This window comes from Hetaerina americana, unplaced genomic scaffold (genome assembly GCF_022747635.1).
Source record: "Hetaerina americana unplaced genomic scaffold, ioHetAmer1.1.p SCAF_7, whole genome shotgun sequence".
Lineage (NCBI taxonomy): Eukaryota > Metazoa > Arthropoda > Insecta > Odonata > Calopterygidae > Hetaerina > Hetaerina americana.
This window is the reverse complement of record NW_027287316.1, coordinates 48,853,116-48,867,903: the sequence shown is the minus strand read 5'-3', so window position 1 is coordinate 48,867,903 and position 14,788 is coordinate 48,853,116. Positions and strand designations below refer to the sequence as shown.

The 14,788-nt window shown below is 38.5% G+C and overlaps 1 protein-coding gene across 1 annotated transcript in view; it reads right to left on the bottom strand.

The window, feature by feature from the left end:
• The window catches only part of LOC139696476 (platelet-activating factor acetylhydrolase 2, cytoplasmic-like), a 99,043-nt gene extending 84,944 nt beyond the window's left edge, over positions 1 to 14,099 (bottom strand). The window contains exon 1 of the mRNA XM_071595260.1: positions 13,784 to 14,099. The gene's annotated coding sequence lies outside the window, so the exon portion shown is untranslated. The remainder of the gene's footprint in view (positions 1 to 13,783) is intronic.
• Positions 14,100 to 14,788: the final 689 nt, after the last annotated feature.

Genomic DNA, 14,788 nt, shown 5'->3' with positions numbered 1-14,788 from the left:
AATTACCTTATGTAGGCTACGTTTTCGTTTGCTTCGAAAACTTTCAGCATGAGCAAACATGTTTCTATAAAAATCAGTGTGTTGTTCCCCAAATAAATTAATGTGTGTGTGTATATATATATATACACTCACAAATTTAAACATATATATTTATTTTATATGAAACATGCATAACAATTGTGCGCTCTGATTACTCGAAGAGTCAAGATAAAAAAATTAATAAGGAAGCCAACCAAACCGTCTCATTTTACTATTCCAAGAAACAATGATGAATATTTATCTGAGCATGAGTTCTGGCAACTTTGAGGCTCGGCCCGTAGTAGTAGTAGTTTTCAGTTGAGGTGACCGACAGCTGAGGTCATTTGCGCCATTAGGGATGGACAGGAAAGGATGAAGGGTGGAGAGAAACCCGGCGTCGGCATTAGCCTACTCTTTACGAAAGGTGCCAAGGGGTCCGCAGCTTAACGTCGCATCCGACGGACGGCGTACACACTCAAAGTGCCCTCCACAAAGCACCTCAAGTAGGGAATGGGATGCCACTGAAAAATATCTGTTGCCGCTCGGACGGTAGAGAAGGCGGGATAAACTGAATTTGGTACAATTATTGAATGTTTTGCAGAAAATGGGAATGAATTAGAGGGATCGGCAACTTATCCGCAACATTTGTAAGTCTACGACTGCTGAGGTGCCTTTGGTGGATGAAGAGCCAAGTTGGACAGTGTTTTGCTTTTCAACGTATTTGTGAAGGAAATGGGGATAGAGTCAGAGGAGAAGCTAGAGAAAGGGATAAAAGTTGGGAAATTTATAAAATCAGTTATTTTTGTGAATGATCAAGCTTTAGTTTGTCAGTCAGCCTAGGGTTTGCTAGTATTGCTGAGCGTTTTGGAAAGTCAGTGTGATAGGTAAGAAATGAGAATAAATGTGAAAAAGGGGCTATGCGCTGTATTGATAGATAAATAACAATATAAATATCTGTAATAAATATATTAATTTATTGAAAAAAATATACAAATATAAGTTCATGAAATAGAGCAGGTAGAACAGCTCATCTATCTTGGAATTGCTTTGGACCGAAATGGTAAGGGTGGAAAGAAAGATGTAAAGCATTTTGATTGGATGTTGAAGACTGTCATAGAGGAAAACGAGGAAGGAGTAAGAAGGGGATAGTTATTTTGGACGAAATAAAGGGAGGAAGAAAGTATGCGAAATTGAAGATGAGTTCATTATAGTGTCGGATGCCTGGTATCTTTATATTGCCTGTGCCCAGCCAAAACCCTCTAAAATACCAATAATAATAGTAAAAATAATAATACGCATACGCCTGTGTATTTTGATGTGTCGTATAATCACGACGGAAATACTTATCAAAAATGTATGTAACTTAAACGGCTCCAAAATAACACTCAGAACATAGACTTGTAGGAAAAGAAACCTAAAGGAACTTTTATGGACGATAACTTTTTGTCAGCAAAATATGAGGTAAATTTCAATATTTACACGTTTACATTCCCAGATTGGCCATGTAATTCTTGCTATTAAGTACAATTATTTCATCCTAAATCTACTGCAGCATACCCTAATCCTTAAGAAATTAAATTCAGGCCGGTTCAAATTAGGCCTGTGCCCTAAGTAAAATCAGTCTTTTTAGGCCAAGAACATAAAATTGCCTATGATAAAACCGCAGTTTTGGAGCAAAAAGAATGTTTCCCAAGAATAATGAGAGAGGCAAGAGAATTAGTAAAATGCCCAAAGTCAAAAATGTATACGTGCGATCACATTCCTGGACAAGGCTGCATAAAAAGTATTACTTTCAGAAGTTCAAAATCATAATCGCTTGACCCGTAACGTCCAAGGGCATATCCATAATATGTACTTGAAGGCCACATTTACCTTTGACCTGAATTCTCTGACGGAATGGTCGGAAAAACTTCATTTTGTAGTAAAAAAAATAGCAAATATGATAATGAATAAGGTGAAAGCCTACATTTAAAAATTCAGGTCATAATTTATCTCAACAACGCTATCTATGAGTGTGTTCTTATGTTAAAATGTATATTTATTGATAGAAGTTGATCGATACTTAAGTTTACCTGAATGTTGTTTTACTGGTTAATTTTAGTTTACAAGACGCGCAAGAGTATATTGCAGCAACCTCAGTTACAGTGAGTAGAATCCTGTCGATTTTTCGAATATTTGTATTAGTACGGATTTATTTTCGCCTCATTTTCCTATGTCTCTTATAAGTTAATGGATCAGTCAAACAGCAAATCTTCATATGTCCAGTAATCTCATACGCCTGATTTATGCTTGGAATCTTCTTACCTTACAAAATACACCATCATAGTAGTAGAAAACATAAAATAAAACCATGATTAGTTACTGTTTTAGCGGAGGTAGTCTGTAGAATCATCTAATTTAGATTAAGTACAATTTGGTATCAGTGCGATCTGCCACACGTCGTTAGGGGACTTAGAAGGTAATATTGCATGAATATTGATTTTTGTATTGGGCATTTTTGAATGTTCTAGCTTATAGATTGTCTGATAATGTTTAAATATTATTTTATTATTTTCAACCATTTGTTAAATTGAAATAGTTCTCAATTTTGCTCGCATATACTCGAATTATTTTCATGACGAATTTATTTTATTGAAATGAGGAAAATTCCATTTGGTGACTAAGTAATCGGTGCAGATGTCGTCTCGTCATTGGAATTTGTCTAATATTAAAACTAGGTTTGACCAAACCTTTCCAATGCAAGCAAAATGGAAAATTTACATTTACATTAGGATTCGGAGAAAATTGGAATTTAATTTGGAGAAAAGTTCATGAATACAAAGTATTTTTGGCTCTCTCGGGTTCTATTATGTAACTTAGAAATGGATTAAAATGTGTCAACTCAGGATTGTATTAAAATTCCTTGTAGCAGGCTTTCATGAAAAAGTCGCTAAGGACCTTTCCCAAAGCAAGTTTCCTTTTGTGTTTTCTTGGATCAACTCTATTTTTCTATTTTCCAGGACACATCATTACTGCCTTTCTCGTGGTGTGAAAGAAAAGCTTTCCGGGTAAAATGGCGGTGCAATTACTAAGGACATAGAGACACCTGCGTGAGTAGGGTAACGCAACGGTGACGTCTTCGTGAGAAGTCCCCCTATCCCGTAACGAGTATGCGACCCAGTATGGTGAGTGATAATGTTTGTTATACACCCAAGTCTTCAGCAACGTCCATGTTGTATTTCCTGAGGCCTTTGACCTGTTTTTGCCGTTAGTGTCGATCATAATTCGCTTGAGATTCGAGAACGGGTAGTGAGATGCGTCAGCACCGTGGAAACCCATTCTCGTGGCTCGGTTCTTCGGAATCCACGCATGTCGATGCGCAAATATTTTCACTTCCGTCGGCGTGGAGATGCGCGAAGTTATGTGAACAACAGCGATTGATTACGAAGCAAGCAAATACGCGACCTTGGCGTGACTGAAATGCAATGCCATCGGAGGAAGCGGCCGCGAACTTCGAACGACCGATTGCTTTGCCTCTGTCACGGGCGCGTAAGTAATAGAAATTTTCCAATTGAAATTCGCAATTTGAAGTACTCAAGTTCATTTTCGTTTTCGTTGCCCACTCTTGATCATTCACGGTTGGTCCAAGAGTAGATGCATGCGGCGTTATTAGAAGACGAATGATACGCGTGGCTGACTATTGTCGCGGATTATGACGGATGGATGTTAGACTAATCCGTTGAAATTGCGGAATTTATCTGAGAAATAAAAAAATCTTTATTCCAATTACATTCAATCGAAAATGGTGCCGAATTTAATGGCATTAATTCCACTAATCACTCTAGTGTTACCACTGTGGCTGAAATGGCCCAGTCATCAACTCTCTTCCCGTGTAACGATGAAATATTGTTATTTAGTTTTCCACCATCATGCGGATATTTATATTTTGGACAGACTCAAACTTAACACCTATGTATTTCTTTGCCTCACCCGAAAGGCAACCCGATCCCGCTATACAAAAGCTTTTTTTTCGATTCCGCGTGTACGTGTAATGCTTCCCTTCATTTCGTTCAACATGCCTATCCTTTTCCTCCCTAATCCTCGATTGCCTAATGGAAAATATATTGCCTAAAACATCCCCAATACCAGAGTCTTCAATACTTCATTGCCACTCAGCATTCATTTTTCCTGCCTCTTTGGATTTCTTCCAACAATCTTCTCCTCTCCTCATTGTTTGTTTTCTTTTCCGTCCATTTCACTTGGTCCATCCTTTTTTGACCATCTTAGTCCAAAACACTTCAAAGATATATTACCTAAAGTGTTACTTCGGGTAATATTTTAAGTGCTTTGGGCTGTCCCCTAGTTGCCCTTGTCCTCTAATTTTAACTCCTCTTCCTTCTCGAAAACCTTATAACCTATGTTTTTTTGCATTGATCTTCATCCAATACCTATCAAAATGATTTTCTAATGCACTTGGACTGCAATTCATTGGCTGAATTATAAACTAAAGCTTCATTATTCGAAAATCTAATATCATGAACTCCCCACCTACTTTCACCCCTACTTACATTCCTATTCTTACCTCTCTTACTATTACCACGAAATATACATTAAAAAGGACAGTTGGTAGTCAACATTCCTGTCTCAATCTCCAACGAAGCACTGCCCGTCCCGACCGACTCTCCATCCAACGTACGCATCTAAGAACTCTGAGATATGTACTGCGTGCGGATAAGTCCGCTATCCCTCGACAGATGCATCCTATGCTATGTTCCTCTCCATTAGTGACCTAATTACTGTAATGGTACGTATAACAGGTGTCTCTTCCCTTCCTGAACCGAAGGTGATCATCCCCTAAGTAATCAGATGCCCTCCTGTCCATCCTCTTAGTCATGATTTTTATTATTTTATTTATTAACTTATCATAAGAATTATCCCATAAAAACTTCAAGATTTTATAAACCCTCAAGAACTTCTGCAAGGATGTGATTTATCTCAGCAGACTTATATAATTCGATAAAAAATAGAGTTAATAGGTTTTTACGCTATAAAGTGACGGGAGAGAGACTTATAGAAGGCAACGGGAGCAAGGGAACTTAAAATCAAAAAGAAAAATCATTTGTGAGATACAAATATGTTGAAAGGTAACTCGATGGATGAAGTTGCTAATATTCAAACTTCCTGAAATCTATTTAAAGAAAAAGACGATACCGAAAATATGTTTTCTCGTAATTATGCGTATCATAACCAATTAACAGCACGCTCAAAAATACGCAACGTACTTGATATACGCTCGAAATTTCGGTGCAGAGCTTTTTAACAAATGTCAGTAGTTTTGTTTAGGATGTAATATTATGAGTCAATAAGCGCTGAAGCTAAGAAAACAGATGACCTTTCTCAAAGACACAACATGCTTCCTTGGAGAGATAGCGTTTATACTAACCTTCGGGTTTCTTACTATAGTGTTTCCTCTTGGCTATCATGAATGGCGAAACAAGAGAGTAATGTAAACTAACCACTAGAAGTTTCATGAAATGCCAACTGACAATGGCCCCAAGTTATACTTTGTGCTTGGACGTGGGTAATGTTTCACTTGTGATGGAAGAGATACGTCAAGTGAGGTCAGGGATCTTCCGTGTGCCCCCTCCTTTATCAACATTATTCGTTTCACCATCTGAGACTTAAGAGGTACTCTGAAGGCCAAAGAAAATACCAGGTGGTAGTGTTAGTCTATTCTAAACTAAGATGATATGAACGGCATAATTATTTTGATTTTTAATGATAAATTATGGCAATTTTCAGTGCGTGCAGGTGAAGTGTTGTGTTTCGATTCTTCGTAGCTTTAATTTATTATTTCACTTCAATTCACTGTTCTCTCAGCTTCAAAGTTCAGCCGTAATTCCCAGAGAGGGGATGTTATTTTAATTCATCCCTTAGGGCTCGAATACAATACGATTTCATCGTCATCCACGCAAATTTGAAGATTTTAAATCTCACGCATGAGAATCCTCAAGAAACTGGGAGTTTCCATGCACCTCTGTCGGATGCTAATGGAGAAAAATCAATGGTGTAATTGGTGAAGTTTATGCAGATAAGGACATTATAAACAAAATCTTTATTCTGCACGATCCAAAATTGATATTAATTCAATCCCTAGCGTTCGGTAGCATTATATTTCCGCTGAAGGCCGTAACATTTTGACCGTGTTATTTTAAGAGCCTTGCAATATTCTTATCAAAATATTTCGAAGGAAAAATATTTCTATTTTTTCACTTCTCTTTATATTCAAACGATTATATTTACATAATAACATATAGTTTCATTGATCTAACATGCGTCACTTTCAACCTTGTTTATCAAGACGTGAACGCTATAGTGAAATTCAAGGAAGTGTCTATTAGATTCCGGTGACAACGCATTGGACCATTGTAATTGTTTTCTGAGGATATGTTCAACATAAGCCCTCTACCCTTGTCCGACGACACCATTAGTTGTCTACTAATTTTTCAGTCGCAAGGAAAGCCATTTTCCTTTATGATATGCATTTAAGTTTCATGCTTTTAGATACCCTAGTCTCTCTTTTAAAGTCAACCTCGGGTTTTAATTCCCGCGGGAAAGAATTATAAATTAATTTTGAGGTATTGTGGAACCCACGACTTCTTTGTCGACTCCGAACCTCCAGGTTGAGGGCATCAGAGCACGATTCGATTTTCAAGCCATCCGCGTTCGTCAGTTTCAGTGTACCGGCAGCTACTCCAGTACCAACATCAACTCCAAATCTCGCAGCTATCAAGTGAGATGAATTCTTGCAACGTCTTAGCTCACCAGCGTACGACCGGCTTTCTTTGCCATTTCTTTGCCGTCTCTCCGTGTTGTCATCCACCAGGATCCGTCTGCATTTAAAGTGCTGAGTTCTTGGTGAGAATTGAAAGTGAAGATATGGGAAAATTCGCGCGGCACGCCACATGTCTACGTCAGACGTATTTTCGACACGTCTTCATTACGCATGCGAGCGGTGGCTAGTCCGCATAAAAACCTCCGTGGCCTATATTTGTGTCTGGGTCATCGGTCGTCACCGATGATCCGGTTCTCTGGCTTCCCTTTCTGTAGTCGTCTTGATTTTAACTGCACACAAAACATTTCTACCTCGTTCAATAAAAAGTCATTTGCATTCTTTTACTGTGATATATTCAGAAAATGTCCATAAGTGTTTGATTCATCTTTATAAATGTAATGCTTTCATTAGCTGTTCGACCTTCATATTAAACGTTTTGGGTGAGCGGTAAGATTTTCCGAGAGAGATATTTTTCGCCGAGTCAAATTCATGGTTACCTTTTAATGAAGATATCGTAGAAATTGCGTGAGAGAGAACTGTATTTCTTGGAAATTTTGCTCATCATCTAACGTTAGTAATGTGTATCTTAATTTAGGAGGGATTGAGGATCTTACAATACAAATACAAGTTACCAGAAGGGTTACGTATCTAAGAAATGAGTTTATTTGAGATGCCTACCTTTCAAACAAACTTTTGCGATTCGAACATCGCCTTGGTAATGTATCTCTTGCAGAACTAAACCTTTGACTACACCGAAAACTAACGGCAACAAGCGTGTCCAATCAGAATGTGCAATTTCAATATTTCTTAAATGTTTTCAAAAAACCTTTGACATCCATTCCACTCCTAATGTTAAAGGTCAGTTCCGCTCTTATGTTTTTTCAACATCAATTCTTGAAAGCATCTTAAAACGTCACAGATATAAAACATATGGTAAATATGACAACACTATTTATTCTAAGTATTGCCTCATTAAAAAAAATAACCCGAATATGGCTATCTCCAAATCTCTTTGCATATTCTTGATCGTAATTCTTCGCTGTATCTTTTTGAGTCATTGAGTAACGCAATAAAAAATGAGTAACTCAAGCGGCGACGTAAAATTTGATAATTCTTAATTTGTCACAAATGACAATTCCTTTATTTTTTTCATTCAAAGTCCGTGAAAACTTTTACCTTGAGCTCAAATGGTATAAAGTATTTCAAACCATTCCCGCCAGTAAACATGAAAAACTTTATGCGTGCACATTTATTTAATTATTATCGAATTAGCAAAGAAACATTGCACATTTAGAATGGATATGAATTCATTATCACAACCTTGATCTTTGCCACTGACGAAATACAGTACCTGTATAATAGTGTAATACGTGAGTTTCAACAAGTGTTAATAAACGATATACATGAACAATTCCAATTAGGTATCAGTCATAGTTAATCCTCGTTGAATATAGATTTCAGGTAAAACTGACTCCATGGAGGTTTTTGTTTTATAATTACATATATTTTAAGCAGTTGTCGAGATAATGCTGAGCAAACCGTAGTGCATGCCATTAGTTCCATAATCAGCTCATAAGACTGCTTTATTATAGTTTGACTCATATTCAACTCGATACATTCCAAAAATCGACATGCCGACAGATTGTAAATTCTTTAATACAGGAGGGTTATTCAACTTCTTGTTTTCTAAATTATAATTAATCAAAATTTAAAAGTCAACTTCCCTTTTTTCCTCAATTAAACACTAAACACACTTTCCAATAGTCTCTCATTTTATATCCCTTGTATTATTTGGGCATGGTAAAATTATTTATGGTGGTATGGCCATCGGTATAATTCTGTGGAGGCATAACTGTAAAATATTCTGACATTCTGCTTCCTTGGCATGTAATCCGAGTTTCACTTGTTCGGGCACCGAGAATGCTTCCCCCCTGTAATTCTTCCACAGTCGTTACACAGTAATCCGGCCACGCCTATCTCGAAGGCGCAACTGTGTGGAGGAACGAGTCCCGACCTAGAGCTACTGGAATGATCCATGCTTGCGTATCTAACCGGTTGGGAGAAATGTGCACTATTCGTTGAACGTGGTGCCCCTCAATACATAAGTATATTATATTCAGTTACTTTATCATAGGAAATCGTTCTTCAAAAGGAATATATATTTAAACATATATTTCAATTTTCATAAACAACTGAACATTTCAACAGGAAAAATGGCCATAATCAGAATTCGGAATGCTGTTTTTCTCTTACGAGAAGTTTTATGCACAAGAAAGGTAACTTTCGGTGCAAATTCATTATGACTGTTCTGACAATACTCCCACTTAATATTGAAATAGTGACTTTTGTCATTTTTCCGTTATGCTATTTTAAATATTTGTTCCACTTTGCTCATTGCACAATTTTCATGTAAACATAGAGCTTTGACTAATTGCATAGTTAATTTATTCTACTTAGATTATGAGTTTTTGACTTGAGCAAGATATATTGGAGGATGTAATGGCCTGCAATAATTTATCGCAGATCACTATTGATTTCATTTGAGAACAGTAGACGATAGCTAATGCGTGCTCTGCCTTTGAACTTCATTATCTATAACGAGCAATACAAGCCATCTTTTAAAATGTAAACAAATGTCTAATTAATTTTATGCCGGACTTATTCCGCATGCAGTGTGATCTATTAACTTCTTCACTTAGAAAAACTCGAGGATATCTACGCCGCAATACGTCCATACATTTCAAGACGAATGTTACAAATCATGTGAGAACAATAGATGGTAAATTATTTATTCAAATTTTTATTAAAATTTCATCACTGTCAACCAACTCAATATGTTTTCAGGGATAACCTAGGAATCGTTAAATAAGTTCCGTAATCAGTCACTTGATGATTAAACGATACCCTGCTACCAAGAAACCGTCACATTTTGTAAGCTACAAGTATAAAAACAATCAAAAATAATCTAGGCGTGAAGGTCATGTCCCACAATTTAAGAATTGTGACCCTACAAAAATTAATCTTGAAGCCTGACACTGGCTGTCTGCTGTACCTACAGCATGCCTCGTCACTTGCTAAATCCAATTTTTTTTATTACTAAATACCTTCTTCATAAGTCACTGATAGCATACGAGCGAAAAAACATCAAGTATCTGAAAATTGTTATTTTCTTCGTGAAGTTCTTACTGTTTGCAATATAATTTTCACACCTCTTCACTTCGGAAGCAGTTGCACCCGCGTCTGATTTTTCCCGTGTGTTTCAATTTAATTAATTCTAATCAGGTATATAAGCGTAATATTTCCAAATAGTTTAGCAGTTTCCTTGGACATTGAGTCATGGAGGTTGTCTGTATGGATTCGGCCCCTGTCTTGAGTGACCACTTTGATTTTTGGAGAGTTTCTTTATTTCCTGATTTAGCTGTATCATTTGAAAGACCGAGCAGGCCTTTTAAACTGGGCGTAAATATCTTTTATGTTACTAACAACGAACTTGGAAACATCTTCATCAAAAAATGAATCAATCTTCTTTTCATATTGCAAACGCTGTCGTTATCACTTCATCTACTATTAATGAGCCCAACTCAACTTTGTACAGTGGTCGAAATTCCACACCTAGTAAAACACACATAAAATTCTTTCAAATATATCACGAAATTATATGCTAGTGCAATTCCAGTTAAAATGAGATGGTTTTTGCTACCAAATCCCAAGGGATTGGTAGACCGTAAGGAAGCAACCATTTCCTGTACGAAACGTAGCATATACGTAATCATGTCCCTCCTGTTTTATATTTCTCCTACGTACGGTTGTGAATGTGGATTTTCAATATAGCTAATGCAATGATAATATTTATAGCAAGCCTACTCACCATTTGGGGGTTCAAACCGGCAAACCAAATGTTGAATTCAATTTTATCTAACCAATTTTCAAAGGATACCGCAAGTGATTTAGGTAAATAGGCCGTAAAGTTAATTAGAACCACTTCTTGCATTTTTCCAAAATTTGTCCTATTGCGCGTCAGTTATTCCGTTTGCTTTGCTTCTTCCAGCCGAATGAAAGTTGCAATATTTTCACCGATAAAATGGGACATACAGAACAGTTAGTTATAAAAATCCTTCAAATTTTTCAGTTTTCCGTTTCAACAAAGGAACATTACCAGACTGCAGCGTACAGCTTACAAATAACAGAGGCACGTATCGAAAAATTGAGAGTTAAATTACCGTTAATGTTTCCTTCTGGATTCGTTTTCATTCTTGAATTGAACTGAAATACCTACATGAAGGAAAATTCCTTCGCCTAATATAATGTATGGTGCAAAACGGAATTCTCTCAAAGTTGACTATTTCTCCAAAATTTGAAACTGTAAAACATTTTAGCTCCTAATAAAAAAATCCTCAATTAGCGCAACAAGACAGACGAATATATATTGCATTGTTAAATAAGGACTTCGCCAATTCGCTGTTGGGATCGAAATCGTCCACGGGTCGACCTCAATGAAACAAAATAACAACAAAGATCAATGCAACAATTTCAGAGCGTAAAAATCATTCGCCTTGACTGGGACTCGAACCCAGATCCCTCAATATCCGGTCGAGTGCTTTAGCCACTTAAGCTACCGAGGCGTCCTCTTAAACTCTGAAATTTTGAGGCTTTTAAAGGAACTAGATGTTATGACGAAATACCGTACATACAATGTCACATGCATTCGTAGTCGTGCGCGAGGCGCCACTGTCCACGAGGTTAAAGCCAACTTTAAACACTTATGGTGTTTTCCCTTTGACAAATTCCAAAGAAACTGCGGGAGATGCCGCAACAGTAACTTTTAACGGAGTCATCCGCTAATGTGCATTTCAATGCAACAATTTCAGAGCGTAAAAATCATTCGCCTTGACCTTGATCTTTGGAATTTGTCAAAGGGAAAACACCATAAGTGTTTAAAGTTGGCTTTAACCTCGTGGACAGTGGCGCCTCGCGCACGACTACGAATGCATGTGACATTGTATGTACGGTATTTCGTCATAACATCTAGTTCCTTTAAAAGCCCCAAAATTTCAGAGTTTAAGAGGACGCCTCGGTAGCTTAAGTGGCTAAAGCACTCGACCGGATATTGAGGGATCTGGGTTCGAGTCCCAGTCAAGGCGAATGATTTTTACGTTCTGAAATTGTTGCATTGAAATGCACATTAGCGGATGACTCGGTTAAAAGTTACTGTTGCGGCATCTCCCGCAGTTTCTTTGGAATTTAACAAAAAAGATATTGAAACCTGTCCACATCTGTCACCAGTCTGCGGAAGTGTGACATCACGTGAAAATGAGGAGGGGTATGTGAAAGATGGTAAGTGTAACACATTCTTCACTCCCTATTTTGCAGACACACCACAAAGAGTGAGCCCTATGAAAACGAACTGCCCAGACAGCGCGACACAACATTTACACGTGTGGGAGTATTTTGGAAGAAAGCCATTTGTTCCACTTCACTACAGCTGAGAATGTACGTTGAATATACAACGAGGGCAATCACTAGTTTTTCTGGATTCCCATTGCCGAAATTTTCCCGACGAGCACGCCGTCATCTTTCCAAATATTCTCCCGAGAGTTTGTAAATTCATGTTGTATTTTTTTTAAATTGGAATAAAGCTTATTGAATCGAGTATTACTGATATATTCGAATGTGGTATTATTATAGTTATGATATTTACCAGGTCCCGCATGCGCATTGGGCTACGGCAAACATGAACTGATCGCTCATTGTTCTAACTTGGGGTACTTGATTCTCATTCCATAAAACAGATTCGAGCTTCAAATTTCAGTTTATTTTTAAGTAGCCATATTCCTCTTTTCTTTCCAAATATTTGAATACATTGAGGAATTCCCTACTTTTTCCTGGTTTAACTCCCTGAGTGACTACCCGAACGACTCATGAAATATTTCCCTAACCATGCTAATTAGTGTTGTGAATCTCATTTATTTTTCTCTCTTGTCATCAAATCAATTAACCACCTAAAATCCCGTTACGTATTGATAGAGGAGGGCTGTGAGAAAGATCTAAGGAAATGACCAAACGCTCTGTTCTGCTGCAAACAATATCTTCTGAAGAAGGAAGGCCTTGTAGATTTGGCAAATAATATCGATCGAATGAAAAATTATCACGTTATCTGTTTTAATACGCATATGAAAATTCAGTTTTGATTTAAAAAACCACCCAGTTACTCAAATCAAATCAAAAATCAAATAAAAGTTAATCAAAAATCTACATTTATGTTGAGGGCAAGTTTTTTTAGTAGTTTCTCTAGGAGGTCCGCAGTGAATCATGAATGGGAGTTTCAAGAAATTGAATTGAGCCTCAGTGCGTAATTCAAGTATTGCGCCATACTTTAAAATACAATATTCTCAGTAGTTTTCCACTCGATATGTGTGCACTTTCTTCACTCCATGACTACCAATGTCTTCTCCACCATCTTTCTACTTCCTAGAACATTATCTTTCCCGAGAGATTTTGCCATTCCCGGTCACTTTATTCCTTTACCGCTCATTTTACCAAATTAGACCGAAAACTGGCAGAATTGCTTTAGTTGCGTTTTAGATGCATGGCAATAATTGATTAATTTTTAGAGTCAGGGTTTGTAAGGACTAACACAGGCAGAATGCTCCCCGAGTATTGTAGTAGAAAGTGTGTGTGAAAAATTCTAGTGTTTCTCTTCCTGTGCATGGTAACTGCAAACAGACGAATTAATATAGTCAATGGAAATGCTGTGACGTATTATCTGCTCCACTCTATTATTTCGTACCAGTCACATGGATAAAACGTCCCAAGTAAAAATAATTTCCACGGATCTGAATTCTTTAGTTTAATATTAGATTTCTTGCATTCAGATTTCTTCAAGTCCGTAGAAGAATGATTCACAGTTATCCTTCACACCTCAGAAGTGGTTTTCTTTTCCACTTTCCTTACCTTATCGAAGAATCTCGCCCTTTGTTTTCGGTGCAGATCATTCACCTCACACTTCGGCGTCAGTGGTCCATGGGCCGAGACTCCCTCTCTATGGAGACTGGCAAAATGCCTGGGGAACACACTTCGTTCGCTCACGTCCACCCTTTCCCTCCACGAAGAAACCCTTTCCCCGGGAAACTTCGATAATAGAAACCCCCAAGTTGGACACGTGAATTCTTCTCTCGCACCCCTGAGTGAAGAAAAAGGTGGAAAATCAATTGGCCGGAGGGGGTAAGTGAGCCCAACTCCGGAACAAGGGATGGCACTCGGCGCTCAATCCGGTCTCCTTGGTGGATGGACGTTAAGTGCTATCTTATCAGCCCGCAGCCCCCAAGCGACTATATTCCTCCACTATTCGGGTGTTCTTTGACGGAGGCGCGAGCGTCTGGGGGGGACCAATCAGGCGCCGCCATCGTCCCACCCCTCTCTCGCCGTTTCTCCCCCACTCCTTCATTCCGCTCCTTCTCTTCCACTTCCCACCCTACCCCTCTGCTTACCCTCCCCCTTTTCTCTTTCGCCTCCCTCCGCCCCGTTTATTGTCCATTCCCCTCTCCCTCCCTCCCATCTTTCTCCTCTTGTCTTTTCACTGGGTCGTCGCCGTCGCGTCACTCGCACGCCGTCACCTAGTAGTCAAGTCCCTCGCGTGCCGACGGCGCACCGGGAGTTGTGCCTGCAGTCGGGCACAAGTCCCCTGACTATGTGAGTAGTGTCCACAATCGCCCTAACCCGGGCTTCCCCCAGGAGGAGTCGTCGCGGAGCACCTGGAATTCATGACGTTTGGGTCGCACCTGGAATGTGTGCTCCGCGATTCGTGTGGGACCCACGTCGCTGTTCGCGAATTGAATAAAAGTCTGAAGCTAATTGTCAGGTTTTTCCTGCAGTAGGCGTTAACGGATAGATGATATGTCACAACCATTCTCAGGAGCTGTGGTCGATTAGCTCTCAGCGAATTACGTCTGCATGCCA